Source organism: Mandrillus leucophaeus, unplaced genomic scaffold, assembly GCF_000951045.1.
Source record: "Mandrillus leucophaeus isolate KB7577 unplaced genomic scaffold, Mleu.le_1.0 Scaffold603, whole genome shotgun sequence".
In the NCBI taxonomy this organism is placed as follows: Eukaryota; Metazoa; Chordata; class Mammalia; order Primates; family Cercopithecidae; genus Mandrillus; species Mandrillus leucophaeus.
The window spans coordinates 880,984-893,841 of NW_012106509.1; the positions used below are offsets into that span (position 1 = coordinate 880,984).

The 12,858-nt window shown below is 34.5% G+C and overlaps 1 protein-coding gene across 2 annotated transcripts in view; it reads left to right on the forward strand.

Moving 5' to 3' along the window:
* TFEC (transcription factor EC) overlaps positions 1 to 12,858 on the forward strand; it is a 211,924-nt gene that overhangs the window by 157,961 nt on the left and 41,105 nt on the right. The gene's annotated exons all lie outside the window — the stretch shown is intronic.

Consider the following 12,858-nt stretch of genomic DNA (forward strand, 5'->3'; position numbering starts at 1 on the left):
ACCTTTCCTTCCTCAAGAAGCATAGTACTTGAGGAATTTGATTGATGTAGATGCCATAATAACAGGTGCATTTAAAACATAAAAATTCAAGAATAATTGTATTTATTAGTTAAGTAAGACAAAGACAGGTATATTTTACCTTTTACTCAGAAATACTGGTAAGATCTACCAAAACTGAGTAATAGAAATGTACTTAGGAAAGAAACCCATTTTTCTGCAGTTTGTCAATCAAAATGAATAATCGAAAAGTCTCATTTTCAATTAGATTATTTTAATATTTAACTACCTAAAATGCCCCAATCATATTCTTTAGAAAATGGTTAGACTAGAATACTGCAGTTCTAATCATGACATTTTATTATGATAAAAATGACTTCATTAATTGATGATCATATATCAACCCATAAAATAAGGATATAAAAAGTTTTCCAGCCTAAGATAGTATAAGACCATTTGAATTGTTTGGGTTTTTTTTTTTCAGAAATAAACCTTGATAATCCTTTTATTCTTATGAAAATGTATAAGTTTCTTTGTTATAAATTCAACTATATTTTGTAGCCTGTGAATTCATTTTTTAATATCTGAATAGGCTGACGGTGCATTGATATTCCATATCCAGCATTAGGATATAATACAAATAATAAATACAGTATATTTGCAACAGAATTTTATAAGAGATGGCAAACATTACAGTAAGTTTTGGGTTTTTATCCCAGATGTTCCTATTTATGGCTTTAGATCTATTTTAGAGCATGTAGATTTTTTTAAAAAGTGCATTGATGACTTTTCCGATATTTGAAATATGACTTTCTAAAGAAGTCAGTCTTGTTTCTCTTTTATTCTCTGCATCCTTGAAAGAACATTCACAACTTCATAATGAAAGTGATATCAAAAGGTCACTATATACTGAGGATGAAAAATAGTACATTTTAGCATGACATGAGAGCTTTGTTTTAACTTAAAAGTATCTGTGAAGTGTAAAACATCATCTAAACGCAATTGTTGATTTCTGAAGTAAAATGTCTTTTGCTTTGTAAAAGCCTCCTTAATAAATATTAATGTTTAAGCTCTAATGCAATCAGATAAACTTTTTTGAATAGAAATTTAAAGAAATTTTACTGAATCTAGTTGAAGCAATTAACTTGTACATTTGCACTTTTATAGGAAACTATTGAATTGTAGATGGCCTTAAGCTTCTAAAAAGCATATAAACTGTAATATTAACTTATTTAAATACAGTCATGTGTTAGTCCAATTTGCATTTCTATAAAGGAATACCTGAGGCTGGGTAATTTATAAAGAAAAGAGGTTTATTTTGGCTCATGGTTCTGCAGATCATACAGGAAGCATAGTGCCAGCACCTGCTTTGGCTGAGGCTGCAGGGAGCTTAACAATCATGGCAGAAGGGGAAGAGGGAGCAGGTGTGTCACATGGCAAGAGACAGACAGAAAGAGACAGAAGAGGAGTTTCCAAGCTCTTTTAAACAACCAGCTCTGTTGTGAAGTGATCTAGTGAGAACTCACTCATTGCCATGAGAATGGCACCAAGCCGGTGATGAGGGATCCACCCCCATGACCAAAACACCTCCCACTAGGTCCACCTCCAACACTGGAGGTAACGTTTCAGCATGAGATTTGGAAGGGCAAATATCAAAACCACATCAATTCATAAGTTCTAAATATAAATATGCTTAGTAATATAAACATATAATATTGTTAATACTTGGACAATTAATTCTGATTAAAAGGATATATGTTTCATTCATTCAGTTGGTTTGTTGAATTAGAAAGGACAGTTCTTCAAGTGATTTCTTCAATAGATAGCATACAATCAATTTGAATTTGAGTTTTTGATATATTATAATTTATAAAAAGAATAAACAATTTTATATACAGAGAAGTTTTAAAAAATAATTGTGGAGACCTATTTGAGTTTTATGATATCATGACATCTTATGAGGTCATGAAATTAAATGAGATAATATATATTCAAAGCTTTCAGGATAGTTTTTTCCAGGTGCTATTTACTCAATAAACAAAAAGAGGTGCAAAATGTATTATCCAAAATCCTAGGGTCAGATGTGTTTTGGAGTTCTCAATATTTTAGATTTAGAAAAGTAATGTGGTGCAACATTATTTATTACTTGACACTCCAGAAGGGCCTAAGGGAGCATCCCATAATCTAACATATTAATAAATCTGCTGCAAAGCATATGAATATTTACTCTAACTGGAATAAAGAAAGACTGTAAATAGCTTTACTTTATTTCCTGAATGATTTTGTCATCTAATGGGCTTGTGCTGATTTAACAAATCCCTCTGATTTTCAGGGCTTTTTGGATTTTAGGGCTGCAGATAAGGGGTTGAGGATTGCTAACATGAAAGTTATAATAGTGTTGGATTAGGAAAATAAAGGTATATCTATATCAAAGGGTTGAATGCATAATTTCTGAAATAGGGCAAACTAATAATTATTTAATTAAGGATAACTTACTTACCTGGCAGCATAACATGCACAGACTTTAAACAACAATTTTGCAAAATGTGCAAAAATATTCAATAAGGAGAAGGGGGAAAATAAAGTTTAATATCAGAATAGATTTTCCTATGTGTAATTAGAAGTTAGGAATCCATCATATTTAGTTCTAAGCCTTCTTGTCTTCCAAGTAGGTTCTTCCTTCAATGTCCATCTCACCTGTCACTGAAGTGTGGATGTCATGTAAATTATAATGGCCCATACATCACTTCCGAGTTCCAGACACACACGTCTAGCTACCTATTTCATTTCCCCTCCTGGACATCTTCAAGGCTTCAAAAACTCAGTATGTTTAAAACCAAATTAATGATTCTCTATTCTTTCCTAAACACCCGTCTTCTCAGTAAAGGACATCACTATTCATTCAATTACTTAAGCCAGGAACTCAGGTATCATTCGTTCATCTATTTCTAAACATCTCTTGAATCCAGCTATTTGTCTCCACATCACAACTTTACCCTCATCACATGACCCTCATTCAAGTAATGCTTTTTTCTTTCTTGGACTCCCTCATTTACTCTTCAGTATTTATCTGACTAAACTTTTACTTGCCCCTCCTTTTATTGAAGAAAATAAGACACCTTTATATACCTAAAGGATTGCATGGGCTGGTCCTACTAGCCTCTACAGCCCCTTCGGACCATGTCATCATTTTTCTGCTCTAGCTCCATTCTCTCCTTTCAGTGTGTTTTTCTCACCTTGTTTCCTTTCACCACAGGATCTTTGCATATACTGCTCCATCTCTCCAAAGTGCTTTTTACTATACTCTTGATGTGATTACTTCCTGTTCACCCTCCTGTTCGAGCCCTATCATCCCATCCTCAGGGAAGTCTTCCCTGACCTCTGTGTAGATAATGTCCTTTTCCTACGTGCTCAAAGTCCTGTGCATTTCTCCTTCCTATCATTTGTAGCACTTAACCATTTATAGTCATTTGTGTGATTGATTAAACTCTGTCTCTTCCATCTGCCCCTGCCTATAAGCTACGTGAGGAGAGAGACCATGTTTGACTGTGCCTACCACTCTGCTCACTCAAGTGCCTACCACTCTGTCCACTCAAGTGCCTACCACTCTGGCCACTCAAGTGCCTATCGTATATAGGCATGCATATATTTGTTAAATGAATCAATCAGTAAAATTGCTAGCAAGAACTGACTTTCACTTGAATGACTTGTTCCTGTTTTATCTAGTTTCTGCTTGATTATGACACGTTTTACTTTCAAGAGTTTGTCACATTGTGTTATAGTTACATGTTTAAATATTTATCTCCCCTAATATACTGTGAATTCTTTGAAGAGTGGGTTATATCTGTTTTGTTTCGTTATATCTCAAGTCCATTTTAGTAATATGAAACATGATATGTAGTAGACACTCAAAAATATTTGCAGATTCAATTAATGCTAAACTGTGAGCACATTGTCAAGTGTATTTTAAGTATCATTGCTTACATTTTCTGAATGTTTCACATTAACTTATTTTGGTTATTGATGATGGGAACAGTTGACTTTAGTATGTGCATGGCTGTTGTATTGTTTTGAGGCCAAAATGAAGTTGTCAGTCTCTGATGTGATTCTTAATTCAAGTTTATGTCTTAAAAAATTACTCATACTCTTAAAAAATGGATCAGCCTAAGCAAACCATGGTTATTGCTGGTATTTGTTTTGTTTCTTTTAAAGGTATAACATGATAATTTTACTGGGAAACTATCATAAACAAAACAAATCAATGCATGTATAAATGGAGGTAGATGAAATTGTAAGGGAAGCTTAGACTTTATAGACCAAATTCAAGTGTTCATCGGGTGCAAGAATTTTACTGCTAGAACACTATTGAATTAGAAAAACTCTGCTTAATAGTATTCATTTCTTTTTAGTCTTTTAAGTGTGGATCTTTTCTCAAAGACACACCAGTGGAATTATCCAAATTCAAATGATTGGGACTGAAGGAATATGTTACAATCACATTTTATATTATTATCCATTAAATAGCTTTGGATTATATAATACTCGGCTGAAATATGCTGACAGTTATTCAGAAGCCTAAGTAAAACTTTTGATGAACCGGGCTCTACTTTAGTTCAGTAGTTATATCTCAATCAGACAAGCTTGACTGTATAATTTAAGTTTTAGTCAAGATGAGATTTATGGGTATATCATATCCACAGACTGCTGTGAGGAAAGAAAGATTTGAAGAAATGAGTTATTAATCTTTACTGCAGAACATTAACAAATGTCATGTGGCTTTTATGAGTTGGTACCTAGGAGGTAGTAGTTTCATAAGCCCCCCAAAATAGATTTCCTCTTATATACCTCTGATACCAAGACCATAATGAATAGTTACCTATTACTCACATTTGAAGCTCAAAGTTTCAGTTCATTTATTAAATTCAAGCTTAGTATAAAATTAACAAAATTAAATAAGGACTGTCATATTATAGTGAATGGAATGGTCTTGCTTTTTGATATGTGTATGTGCCTATGTGCATGCATGCGTGTATGTATTTGATGATGTTGTATATGCTTTTATTTACTATCACCAGGTAATTACTTAGAGTAAATCTATTTCTGCCTGTAAATATTTCTGGTCATATTCTTGCTGATGGTTTAAACAGGCTTATTAGGTAGCCACCCATGTTTGCTTTGTTAATTTGATTGGCTAGTCATAATAATAGTGAAAAAAATCTTGTTATTGAGATAATTGCTTGTCTGATGTTTGCCATCACTTGTTAGTTTTGAATTTCAAAAGGCCAGTACCCAAGAAGCCGAGTCATCTCCTCCCAGGTTCTTTGCCCTCGGTTTAGATAAGTGGCCTCCAGGTGGGTGGTGACATATAGGTCACAGCCAAGCTTTCTGGAGAGGAATCACTTTCCCTTGAGACTGGCTTTAACAAAGCACAAACTCTCATTCAGTGTTTGCTGAGTGAATGTTGAAAGAATTAGTTGAGGGCTTTTACCATTATTGTATGCTTTCTGTATAGAAAACATTTTAAAAGAAGCTAAAATTAATATAAGCCTATAGAAGTATGAAATTACATTTAAAAGCATTTGTAGGATGTTATCACAATATGAAAGGAGATATGATGCAAGTTGACAATCTTATAAAACAGAGAATCATGGAGTTGATGGCATCCTTCAGAATGTTTTGGTACAACTACCCACTTGTTTCTTTTCTTTCTTTCTTTCTTTTTTTTGACAGAGTCTTGCTCTGTCACCCAGACTGGAGTGCAGCGGCGCGATCTCGGCTCACTGCAAGCTCTGTCTCCCAGGTTCATGCCATTCTCCTGCCTCAGCCTCCTGAGTAACTGGGACTACAGGCGCCTGCCACCACGCCCAGCTAATTTTTTTTAAAATATATTTTTAGTAGAGATGGAGTTTCACTGTGTTAGCCAGGATGGTCTCGATCTCCTGACCTCGGGATAGATTTAAGTCTCCAATACATTTGGATTTGATTTTTGTATATGGTAAGAGATAGGGGCATATTGTCATTTTTTTCTGTATATGAATATCTAGTTTTCCCAGCATCATTTATTGAAGAGACTGTCATTTCCCCAATATGTGTTGTTGGCACCTTTGTCTAAAATGCGTTCACTTTACATTTATGGATTTGTTTCCGGGTTCTCTATTCTGTTTCATTGGTTTATGTGTCTGTACAATGCTGTTCTTGTTACTATAGCTCTGAAGTATAATTTGAAGTCAAGTGATATGATTCCTCCAGTTTATTTTTGCTCTGGATAGCTTTGGATATCCGGAGTGTTTTGTGTTTCTGTATAAATTTTAGGACTGTTTTCTTTTTTTTTTCCTATTTCTGTGAAGAATGTCATTGGTATTTTGATAGGGATTGCATTGAATCTGTAGATTACTTTAGGTAATATGGACACTTTAACAATATTATTGATTCTTCCAATTCATTAACATGGAATATGAAGAGGACTTTTTTGTGTCCTCTTAAATTTCTTGCATTAATGTTTTACAGTTTACATTGTAGAGATCTTTCACTTCTTTAGTTAATTCCTAGGTATTTTATTTTATTTTATTTGTAGCTATTGCAAATGGGATTACTTTCTTGATTTCTTTTCCAGATTGTTCACTGTTGGCATACATTTAAATCAGAAATGCTACTGGTTTTTGTATGTTGATTCTGTATCCTGCAACTTTATTGAATTTATTTATCTGTTCTAATAGTTTTTTTATGTGGAGTCTTTAAATTTTTCCAAATGTAGGATCATTTAATCTGCAAACACAGATAAATTTACTTCTTCCTTTCCAATTTGGATGCCATTTATTTCTTTCTCTTGTTTGATTGCTTTAGCTAGGACTTCCAGTACCATGTTGAATAGTGGTGGTGAAAGTGGGCATCCTTGTTGTGTTCCAGATCTTAGAGGAAAGGATTTCAGTTTTTTCCTGCTCAGTATGATACTATCTCTGGGTCTGTTCTATGTGGCTTTTATTGTATGGAGGTAAGTTGCTTCTATATTAAGTTTTTTGAGGGTTTTTATCTTGAAGTGTTCAATATTATCAAATGCTTTTTTCCATATCAATTGAAATGATCATGTAGTTTTTGTTCTTCATTCTGTTGATATGATGTGTCACATTAATTTGCATATGTTTGACCGTCTTTACATCCTTGGGATAAATCCCTTTTGGTCATGATGAAGTATATTTTTAATGTGTTGTTGAATTTGGTTTGCTAGTATTTTGTTGAGGATTTTTGCATCAATGTTCGTTGGGGATAGTGGCCTGTACTTTTCTTTTTTTGATATATCTTTGTCTGTTTTTGATATCAGAGTAATACTGACCTTGTAGAATGGGTTTAGAAGTTTTCCCTCCTCCTCTATTTTTCAGAAAGTTTGAGCAGTATTGGTATGAATTCTTTAAGTGTTTGGTAAAATTAAGCAGTGAAGCCATAGGCTTTTTTTTTTTTTTTTGCTGGGAGACTTATAATGGCTTTGATCTTGCTACTTACTATTTGTTCAGATTTTGGATTTCTTCATGGTTCAATCTTGGTACGTTGTGCATGTCTAGGAATTTGTCCATTTCTCCTAGATATTTCAAATTTATTGGCATATACTTGCTCATATCACAGTAGCCCTAATAATCATTTGAATGTCTGTGATATCAGTTGTAATGTTTCCTTTTTCATCGCTCATTTCATTTATTTGTGTCTTCTCTCTCTTTTTCTTAGTTAGCCTGGCTAAAGGTTTGTTGATTTTATCTTTTCAAGAAAACACCTTTTCATTTTGTTGATCTTTTGTACGGTTTCTTTCATTTCAATTTTATTTATTTCTGTTCTGATCTTCTTTTCTTGTACTAATTTGGGGTTTACTTTCTCCTGCTTTTCTATTTCTTTAAGATGCATTGTTAGATTGTTTATTTGAAATGTTTCTGCTTTTCTCATTTAGGTGCTTATACATATGAACTTTCCTCTTAGTACTGCTTTTACTGTATTTCATACATTTTGGTATATTGTGTTGTCATTATCATTTGTTTCAAGAAATTTTTAAATTTCCTTCTTAATTTCTTAATTTACCCACTGGTCATTCAGGAGCATATTTGCATATTTCCATGTGTTTGTATAGTTTCCAGGATTCCTTTTGTTGTTGATTTGTGGTTTTATTTCATTGTGGCCAGAGAAAATACTTGACATGATAACAATATTTAAAAAGTTTTAAAGACTTACGTGAATTTGTAAGACTTGTTATGTGGTCTGTCCTTGAGAATGATCAATGCGCTGAGGAGAATGTGTATACTGCAGCCATTGAATGAAATGTTCTGTAAATGTCTATTAGGTTTATTTGGTTTATAGTTCAGATTAAGTCTGATATTTCTTTATTGATTTTCTGTGTGGATGATCTGCTCAATGCTGAAAGTAGGGTGTTAAAGTTTCTAGCTGTTATTGCATTGGGGTCTCTCTCTATTTAGCGCTAATAATATTTGTTTTATATATCTGGATGCTCCAGTTTTGGGCACATATATATATTTATAATTGTTATATCTTCTTGTTGATTGGCTACATTATCATTACATTATGACCTTTTTGTCCCTTCTTACACCTTTTGTCTTGAAATCTACTTTGTCTGATATCAGTATAGTGACTCTTGCTATTTTGGGTTTCCATTTGCATGGAATACATTTTTCAATCCCTTTCTTTTAATTCTATGTGTATCTTTATAATTAATGTGAGTTTCTTGTAGACTACAGATTGTTGCATGTTTTTTTTTAATCCATTCAGCCACTCTATTTTTTTTGATTGGAGAGTTTATTCCATTTACATTCAATTTTATTATTAATAAGGAAGAAATTACTCTTGCCATTTTGTTACTTTTTTCTGCTCTGTTTTCTGTTTCTCTTCCTTCTTTCCTTTATTTCTGTCTTCTTTTTAGAGAAGGTAGTTTTCCCTGGTGGTATGTTTTAATTTCTTGCTTTTTCTTTTTTGTGTATCTGCTGAATGTTTTTTCATTTGAGTTACCATGAGGCTTGCAAATACCATCTTATAACCCATTATTTTAAACTGATGACAACTTACCACTGATTGCATAAAATTTTTGTTTTTCTCATTTTAGGATCCTTTCTTTATTCTTGACCTTTGGTAGTTTGATTATTAAACGTCTTGAGGTAGCCTTCTTTGGGTTAGATCTATTTGGTGTTTTAGTACCTTCTTGTGCTTGAATATTGATATCTTTCTCTAGGTTTGGGAAGTTCTGTATTATTACCCATTTGAATAAATTTTCTATCCCTGTCTCTTCCTCTACCTCTTCTTTAAGGCCAATAACTTTTAAATTTTCCCTTTGGAGGTTATTTTCTGAATCCTGTAGGCATGCTTAATTCTTTTGTAGCCTTTTTCCTTTTGTCTCGTCTGACCATGTATTTTCAAATATCCTGTCTTCAAGTTCAATAATTCTTTCTTCTGCTTGATAAATTCTGCTGGTAAGAGACTCTGATGTGTTCTTCAGCATTCCTATTGAACTTTTAACCTCCAGAATTTTTGCTTGATTCTTTTTGTTAAATTTACATGATAGTATTCTGAATTGCTTCTCCATTTTGTCTTGAATTTCATTGAGTTTTCTCAAATATATTTTGAATTCTCTGTCTGAAAGGTCACATATCTCTGTTTCTCCAAGATTTGTTCCTGATGACTTATTTAGTTTATTTGGTGAGGTCATATTTTCCTGTAAGGTTTTTATGCTTGTGGATGTTTGTTGGTGTTTGGGCATTGAAGAGTTACGTATTCATTTTATTCTTCGCTGTCTGGGCTGGTTTGTACCCGTCCATCTTGGGAAGGCATTCCAGGTATTTAAAAGGACTTGGATGTTGTAATCTAAGTTCTTGGTCACCGCAGTGGTAACTGCATTAGGAGGCAGCTAAAGATTAGTAATGCTGTGGCTCTTGCAGACTCATGCATGTACCACCTTGGTGGTCTTAGATAAGATCCAGAAGAATTCTCTGTGTTGCCTAGCAAGGACTCTGGTACTTTTCTCTTACAGTCTCTCAATCAAATGGAATCCCTCTGTGTGTGCTGAGCTACCTAGATCTTGGGGAGGAGTGACACAAGCACCCCTCTGGCCACCACCAATAGGACTATGCTGTGTCAGAACTGAAGGCAGCACAGCACTGAGTTTTGCCCAAGGCCCATGGTAACCATTGCTTGACTACTGCTTATGTTTCTCTCAAGGCCCTAATGCCCTACCATCAGCAGGTAGTAAAGTCAGCCAGAATTGTGTCCTTACCCTCATGGTGATGAGATCCCCCTCCCCATGCTAGTCCAGAGATGCCAGCTGGGAGCCAGGGCCTGTAGTTGAAAACCTTAGGAATCTACCTGATTCTCTTTTCTACTGCAGCTGAGCTGACACCCAATCCATAAGACAAAGTTCTTCCCACTCTTTCTTTTCCTTTTCACAAGCTACGGACTCTCCCAAAGCTACTACTGCCCCAGGCCTGCAGTGTGTACTATCTGGTTACTCCCAACGTTTACTCAAGACCCAAGGTCTCTTCAGTCAACTTGTGGTGAATGCTGCCAGCTTCAGGACTCTCCGTTTAGTGGTCTTACCTCTGGCCAAAAGAATGTCCAGCAATGCTGTCTGATAGCTAAGTTCTGGAATTGAGGACTCTAAGAGCTCGCTGGGTGCTCTACCCCAGTGTGGCTAGCTGTTACTTAAGACACAAGACAAAGTTCTCTTTACTCTTCCCTCTCCTTTTCTCGAGCAGAAGGAGTCTCTCCCCAAACCCACCATAGCTGGGAATACGTTGGATCACACCTAAGCCAGCATGTCTCTGAGTCTCACTCAAGGCCCATCACAAGTACTGCCTGGGTAGTACTGCTGATTATTCAGGGCCCATGGTCTAATTAGCATTTTAAAGATCCTGCCATGACTGGATCCTTCCCTTCAAGGAAGTAGGCTCCCTTCTGGCCCAGGATATATCTAGAAATGGTCATGAGCTAGGCTCTGGAATGAGGGCCTCAAGACTGCCTTGTTCCTTATCCTACTGTGGCTGAGCTGGTAGCCATGTTGCAAGACAAAGTCCACAAAGAGATTTTTTTCTGGGGAACAGCATAATCACATTTCATTGAATCTTCCCAAGCTACACCAAGTTTTTAGACTCTTCTGCTTAGTCTGCAGATGTTGAACAGATAACATCCAACCCAGTCCTCACTCTTGCCTGCTAAACTTTTGTAATTCCTCACAGATAATCAATAATTTAGGGAGAATTAGAGTTAGTCCCATACTATATTTTATTCTGACTCTGTATAGAGTGGCCTGAAGAGGGGATGGTGTTCTTGCTTTGAGAAAAGTATTTATGACTTCTTTTGCATGAGTAACATTTGTGACTGTCTCACAACTTCTTGTCTTGTTTCATCTTGATCTTTTCTGTTTGAGATTTTCTTTCCTTTGCCTGCTGTGTAGGACTATCACTCCTTCCAACGGCTGACTTAAAATCACTTTCTCTTTCAATATGTTTTTTAAAGCCACTGCTTTTTAATTTCATTGCATGTATTATGGAGCTTTTGCTCTGCATTGTAAACATTTCAGTTATTTACTCAGGAACCGATTTTATAATGCTTAGGAAGACAGGCTGTGTATTCCACTTCTTTCTCTCAGTAGCTGAATGATAATAGGCACGCCATTTACACTCTCTAAATTTTAGTGGCTTCACCTATATAGTGCAATGGGGTTACTAACTAATGGTACCTATCTCCTAAGGTTATAACAAGAATGGAATAAAATAATATATGTAAATTGTTTAGCACAGTGCCTGGTATCTGTTGCTCAATATTATTATCATTATAGTTGTTGTTGCTATAGTTGATACTAATACTGCCCAATAAATTGTAAACTCCTATAACCTTGGGGTCACATCTATGACTTCTTTTATATTCTTGATATAACACAAGAGTAAGTGCTTCAGTGAGGCTTTTGGAATGAATGGATGAAAAGTAAAAAATGAATTAGTTAATGCATGTTGTAAATTCTCATTCAACATACTCTTCTTAGAAGAGGAGATATTTTCCAATTGTAGGTATACAATGTTCTTTGGCATTCAGTTGCATAGTGTGAAAGATCATTCATATTTGTGAAACTGAAAGTGTTCTTAATAATGTATTTCATAAAAGTATACAGATTAAAAAGGATTAATTTAGAACAGTAGGATAATCTAAATAGCTACCCTAAAAAAATTACCACCGGCATTTTAATGAAATGTTATTTTACAACTTTAAAGCTCATAGCAATATAATTAGTAATATGTGTAATCTTTATTACCAATCTTAATCTTTTTTATATGACTGAAAAATTATTTTATGGTAGTACAATTAAAATAATGCTAAAAATGTCAGCATAACAGAATTAAACTAAAGTAACTACTACAATATTGTACCCCAAACCAGCTAATTTAAATGCAAAATACTTTGTAGAGGCTATTTATCTGGGTTAATGCATGTTAAGGGATTTAAGGAGTAGTTTGTGTAACTGAAATAAAAGGAAAAATAAGCACTGTACAGCAATCTTTACTATTGTTTAACATGAGGGAAATATTAAATCAGTTTATATATAGGCCACATGAGGAAAATGTATTAGAAGCCACATCATAGCATAGTAAATATAAAGACTACTGCCAGGCAAAACTACATTCATAGGCTTTTAAATGGCAGATTTGAAATGCTTAAAGTTGTCCTTACAGAAACAATAGTACAATATTAACTATGGTAACTAGACTGAAGGTGTAAAATTTTGAAAGTATGTGGTATATTTTGCAAAAGGGATTTTGACAGACTTGGCAGTTGTTTAGCTGACACATGGCTATCGTTAGATATTTTTCTGAATGCTCCTGTCAA